Source organism: Crocodylus porosus, unplaced genomic scaffold, assembly GCF_001723895.1.
Source record: "Crocodylus porosus isolate Cpor-Errol unplaced genomic scaffold, CroPor_comp1, whole genome shotgun sequence".
NCBI lineage: Eukaryota > Metazoa > Chordata > Crocodylia > Crocodylidae > Crocodylus > Crocodylus porosus.
In genome coordinates this window covers 166309334-166316347 of record NW_017728906.1, presented here as the reverse complement: position 1 = coordinate 166316347, position 7014 = coordinate 166309334, and positions in this window count along the sequence as shown.

Below are 7014 nucleotides of genomic sequence, written 5' to 3'. Positions count from 1 at the left end.
CCTTTGGGCAGGGGGCTGGACTCAATCTCCCGAGGTCCCTTCCAGCCCTGATGTCTATGAAATCTATGCACCACACATGCAGGCAGGGCACGGGCCATGCTGCATCTCCCCCGGCCATGCACCGGGGGAAGGGGCGGAGCCAGAGAAGAAGCTGCACATGCTGTCCCCAGCTCATCCAATCAGGTACGGCTGGGGCAGCCCTGCACCAGGCAGCCCTCGGGGCAGTGGCGGCAGGACGCAGCTCACCCAGCCCTGTGGGGATACGCAGCTCCCCTCCCCTCGCTGCCGGCTGAGGCCCGTGGGCCAACCCTGCCCGCCTCGCCTTGCTTTACTGCTGCCCTGCCGCCGCCACGGCTGCACACCGGCAGCAGCTCCACGCTTGGCGGTGGCAGCTCCACCGTGGCTCTGCACTCAGCGGCGGTGGCTCCGCTGCAGCTCTGTGCTCTGCACTCCGCGGCAGCGGTGGCTCTGCAGCACCACCGCAGGCCAGATAAAATGGCTTGGCAGGCCGTATGGCAGCCTGCGGGCCGTACATTGGACAAGCCTGGTGTGCAGCATTCTTATCCAGCTGGTGAAGATCAGAGAGATGTCCATTCACCTTAGCAAAGAGAAATCAGTGTGATACTCCGTCGTAGGCTTTTTCCAGGTCCAGGTTCAGCACAGCCACTTTCTGCCCTCTGTCCCATTCCAGCTGGAGCACAGATGATGGAGCATGGATGATGGAACCCTATGACAGATTTAAATCACTCAGCCAAGGCTTGGCCAGCATCTTATAGGTGAAGTTCAGGAGGGTAATGGGCCTTCAGTTCTTCAGCTCTTCCTCCCCTGAGCATGGCACTGCCCTTTGGAGAGGGTGAGCAAAATAGCTGTGTGGTGCTGGTGTCGCTGCCTGCATTTTATAAAATATTCTAAGGAAGTAGAAGACCAGGATTCTATGGCTAAGAGGGTTCAGCATGAAGGAAGGCACAAACCCAATACCTTACATTTCTTAGAAGAGACTCATAACCACCACGCTATAGACTAGGCTGGAGGGATTTGCTCCACCTCACCTTCCACCCTTCCTGCTGAAACTGGACCATGTGTGCTGGACAGAATGCAGGATTCATTTGTCTTGAAAGAGAGAGCACAAGAAGGAATATGACAGAAGTAAGTATGTTAACATATTTCCTGGGACTTGAACAGGGTGGACTAGGTTTTACACTATGCCCTGGTGCTCTGGGGGGCAAATGCCGTCAAGCACATCCTCTGTGGCCACTTTTTAAAATCTGTGTAAAACATTTAAGGTTCATTCATTTGCAACTCTACCAACGTAATATACACCATTACCTGCTAACACTGCCCTTCTGCTGTCTCTCTCAGACAGACAGGGAAATTTTCACATGTAAGAACGAACAAACACAAATCTGACATCAGCTGCAAGACACAAAAGCCTGTGGCAGAACACTTCAACCTCCCTGGATACACCATTGCTGACCTCAAGATTGCTGTTCTCAGGCCAAAAAAAAAAAATTAAAAGTCAGTTTGACTGGGAAACCATGGAACAAGAAATCATCTGCAAACTGGATTCTGTTAGGTATAGTTTAAACAGGGACTATGGATTCTTATTTCATTATCTGGATTAAATTTTGTTCCTCTGAGTTTACTGCTGTCTGCTTCTCTCTCCTAGCACTGCTCCCCCCATATCCACCCTGACCCTACCCTATCTCTCTCTCTCTCTTTCCCTGTTCCTTTGTCTTTTGTATTCTAATTTTTCTCTCCTCCTTATACTCTGCTTTTTGCATGTCCTTTCACAGCATCTGGTGAAGTGAATTTGGGTTCACAAAAGCTTGTATTCTCTCTCTATATATATATATATCTATCTATTTCTTGTTTAGTTAGTCTATAAAAGGTACATATCTACCCTGCCTTCTCCCAGTGAGCTTGACAGTAGTCACAGAGGGACTTCCTTGGTGTAGCTTCACCACCACATTTCTGGGAGCAGGTGGGTGAAGTGTCCTTCAGAGCATATCTCCTTGAGAGTCCTGGGGCTGTGGTATTGACATATCCTTTGGCACCTATTAGGTAGAAAAGGTCCATCCCCGGTATTCAGAGTGTTTTATGGTCAAACAGGGAAGTCAATGCAAGTGGTTAGGCACCAGCTGATGAAGGTTGAACTGAGTCACAACTTTGGATGGGACACCACTGAAATCTTCCATTACGTTCCTAAATCCTTTATGCAGCTTAGCCTTAGATGAACTGGGTTTGAAAAAACAAAACTTCTAAAACTATAGCACTGATAGCTTTTAAGTCCAGATTGAAGCTACTGTACTTCACAAACACATCAAACAGTTCAAATTGACATCCTCTTTGATTCTGGGTGGACTGCAAGACAAAAGTGCTGTGTGATGAGCTCCCACAGAGCAAGAGACAATGCTGAATTGGTACTGAATGACCTGAAAGTTGCATTTATTCAGGTCACACATAACATCTGGCTCTTACCCAGCACTGTTCATCAGCAGATCTCAAAGCACCTCACATCTAGGCCAGTAAGGCTACTGGGATGTCAGTGAGGGCATAACTCAGCCATTATCTTGTATTAGAGGAAAACACATTTCTTTCTTCTTCCTTCCCACCACCTCTGCTGTTCTACAGAAACAAGCCAATTTCAGCAGATAAGAAGGATGAGTGGGTTTTCAGCTGCGCAGCATCACACACTATTATGGCTTTTATTATATTAAAATCTCTCCCCGTTGTGCTATTTTGCTTACTTATCTCCCAGAATTGAAACCATCCCAGTATGCTTTAAGGCTGTATGAATTTAAAACTCTGGTTGCTATTAGCTTGTTATGTGCATTTCGATGGAAAGTTTGCAACATCCCACCTACACCCAAAAAAGCATTTGTTCATAAATGTCTCTGTGGATCTTCCATTTACCTAGAGATCACACCAAACAATTCTTATTCAGGCCTGGCTTCTCACTGCCATGCATGGTGGGAGCAAAATGCTAACAAATCAGAATGGGGATGACACATGCATATTATGTATATGCAGCTGTGGGAGGCCAGCAGTCTCTCCAGATGAGAGTCACATGGAGTCAAGAACATGTTTTGTATGGGTCAGTCATGAGTAACAATTATAAATGCAAGGCAGGGCCCCACACAATGAATATCAGAACCCACTCACTAGAAAAGCATCAGTAGTTAAATGCCTGGGTCTATTTTTTATCTTGTGCAATGCTGCTGGCTTTTGATAAGAGTTAAATCTTCACTGCAGTAATTGTTGGTCTTTAGGCTCAAGATTCAATTCTCTTCTCATACCACTTTTTACATCAGTGTAAAGTATAATGCCATGGCCTTCTGGTTACCCCCCAGCTACACCAATAAGAGAGTAGGATCAGGATCGCCTGCAGGTTTGTAGGCAGTTCCACCTAAGCCCAGAGGTTTTCTGCCATTTCCATATTTGTCAGTCCGGGAGTGTAAGGCTTCCGGGGATGACTACACTTCCGCGGTGATTCAGCGCTGCGACTGATGTAATTCATGAAAGTAACAGCTTCTGGTAGTAGCAGTTCAACATGACACATTGATGTACCTGGTGTGGGCTAGAACCGAGTTCACAAGATACCGTCACATCTTATTTACTGATAAACAAGTTTATACTGCTGTTTTCAAAAGCAACCACTCCCACCCAAAATGCTTAGTACTAAAGAAAGGCTGGTTTGGTTTTGTTACAAAAATGCTTTTTTGGATCATTTATTGAAGTAGCTTCTTTCGTAGCCCCATTGTTTGATAGTTTTGATCAAAATAAAATAGAATCGCATATATAAACCCAGATCTTGACTTTTTATTCTGGTGCTTATTCAGAATAAAACTATTTATATCCTTTTATTACATTTATAAGAAAAGAACCAGATGCAATTAGAAATGAAGCACATGCCAGTCTGTTATGCCAACGTGTATTTGGAGTGAATCCATTATATTCTCTTATTACATTCATAAGAGAAGGATTAGAATGCAGTTAGAAATGAAGCACAAATTTCCTTTGACATGAAATTTGCATGATAATTATAGCCCTCTATAGATAGCTCATTTGTAATTTTTTAAAAACGTACTTGGCTGTTTGCCTGTTCGCATTTTGTTTTCCCAAAAGAACATGGCAATCCACAGACAAAATTCACACACGTGGCCACATCCTGCAAGCTGTTCTGTGTAGGTGGCCACTTTTGCCCCATGCATTGTCCAGTTGACTTCAGTGAGACTCTGCCAAAGTAGGGGCAAGGATTAGTCTGCATGTATCTGAGTACAGGTCCAGGTCCAGGAGAGATATATTACATTTTGCATCTCTGTGTGGAGCTCCCATTAAAAATATGTGGACAGGAAATCTAATGCTGTTTATTTAATAGCTTTAGTTTGCATTGCTGGTAAACAGTATTCCTTTCTTAGTAGGTGGATTATTTCCTTTCCAAAGGTATTTGGAGCTTTTCCCATTATTAGCAATTGATTCCCCTCCCTGTGCTTCCAAAGGCCCTTGAAATGTTTTTTTTTCTCCCTGGCTAGTGAGCTGATAGCGTCCAGTACTGTTCTATCAGCACATGCCTGGGACTAGTGACTATAAACCAGATTCAGATTAACTTCAGCAGTACCTCCATTTTACAGTTCAGTCCACTGAAAGTGCAGGGGATTGTCTCATCAGACCATGGACCATTACCGTTATTCATTCAAGGCTGGACAAATGCATCTAAAAGAAACACTTGGCAACTAAACAGTCCGCTTCTATATGACCAGGAAAAAATCTGAACTATTAGAGAGAAAAATCAAGATTTATAACTGAGAATAACATAAATCAAATTTAAAAGACTATGTTATGGGATGCTTTCAAGGCAGTCACTAGAGGCAGCTTAATAACTAAGAAAAACTAGAAGAGATGAAAATGTCAAATCTGACTAGTGAGGAAGAAAGATTTTAAGACGACTTAAAAAATAATACCAAATTGATCAGAAAGTATATAAAAATTAATTGAAAATAAAAACAAGTTTGATTTGTTACAAACTGAAAGAGTAGGGAAAAAAACCCACTTGGCTAGCACAAAACAGCTGTATTATGAAAATAGAGAGAAGAGATATTAGACACAATTAAGTCTCTCAGAAATGGTACAATCTCCAGGCCTAGATGGGTTCCCTCCAGAGTTTTAACAATTTTTAAAGCGGTATTAGTGTACCCATTATCAGATTTTGTTAATGCAATACTGAAAGAGCAAAAGACTGCTGATGCCTGGAGAAAAGTACATCCTTACCAAAACCAAGTAAGGATCTATATACTTGTGCCTCATATCATTCTGTATCTTTGTTAAGCCAAGACAACTTTTTTCCATCAGTTTTAGCAAATTGACTAAAAAACACTCCCTAAATATATTAATATAGACCAAACAGGGTTCCTTATGAATAGGTAGTTGGTTGATAATATCCACAGAATATTAGATCTGATCTTTTATGCAAAAATCAACTAATGAACCCCACCTATTTTTATCATTGCATACTAAAAACAAACAAACAAACAAACAAACAAACAAACTTTTGATGGAGTTAATTGGCAGTTTTTAAAAGCAAACAGTCCTCATCTACACAAGACACTGATTGCGTAGTTGTTACTGCATAGTCATTTAGTACAAGTACTAAATAACTGTGCAGTAACCCAAGTTATTGCGCAGTAGTGTCGACAAATGGCTTTTTTGCAATGCTGACTGCACAATTGCCTGAGACTACTACGCAGTAGCATTGCGTTACAGTTGCTGCCATGCAATGCTATGGTGCAGTAGTCTCAGGCGACTGCGCAGTCTGCATCCTGTGGAGTCACAAACAAAAAACAAACTTTAGATGATTTTGGACTACGACCAAAACTTCAAAGCTGAATATCATCTCTATACACTATTCCATATGCAGCTGTAAGAGTAAATGGACACATCAGAAAAGTGCCCCTTTTAAGAGATACATGTCAAAGATGCCCCTTATTGTGTCTTCTTTTTGCTCTGGTAATGGAACCAGTTGCCCAAATCGGTCAGAAGTAATTTGAATATACCGGGAATAAATAAAGGACAAGAAGAACATAAATTAAATTTATATGCAGCTGATGTTGTGTTAATTGGTTTTATAATGAATAACATAATATCTGAACTACAAAAAGAAATAACAGTCATAAAATATGGCAAAGATTCAGGTTTTAAAAGTAACTATGAAAAAATCAGAACTCCTAGACATTCGTGTAAAACCAGACATCCAAAAAAGATAAAAGATAGCAATAAATACAAATGGGTACTTAAGTATTTTAATTAAGTAGTATATACTTTAATTAAGGGTGAACATTACTAAAACATGGAAGGACTTGTACAGTTTTAATTATATTCCTTCAACTAAAAGAATCAAAACAGACTTAGAAAATTGGTCAAAACATGAAATGTCATGGTTATGTAGAATCATGGTAGTCAACATGAATATTTTAGCTTGAATTAATTTTGCTATCCCAAACTACACCTATTAGTGTGCCCAAAAAAATCTCTTAGATGAGTGGCAGACTACGAAAATGCATTTATTTGGGGAAATAAAAAAAAAAAAAAAATCCATCAGGCAAAGACTTCAGCAAAATGGGAGGATTGATGCTTCCAAACATTAAATATCAATACCCATTCAGCCAACTTAAAAATCTGGTGTATTGAATGACACAGATGCCCAGTAAGCACTGGGTAAAGATGGAGCAGGTATATGGTCCAGCAGTCAAATTTAACATATTTCCATGGCTAAAAAAATCTTCCAGGCCAAATTCAATATATAATCATCTTTTTATAAGAACAGCAATGAAAACCTGGGCTATCATATAAGAAGTTAAGCTCATAAATAGCATCTTCAGCACCTATACATAATAATACTGAATTTAATCCTACCAATTTATTAGGAAGCTTTAATATTTGGGAATATATTGATATCATACATTTTAGACAATTATTCAAAGGAAATATATTCAGATCTTTAAAAAAAAAAAAAAAAAA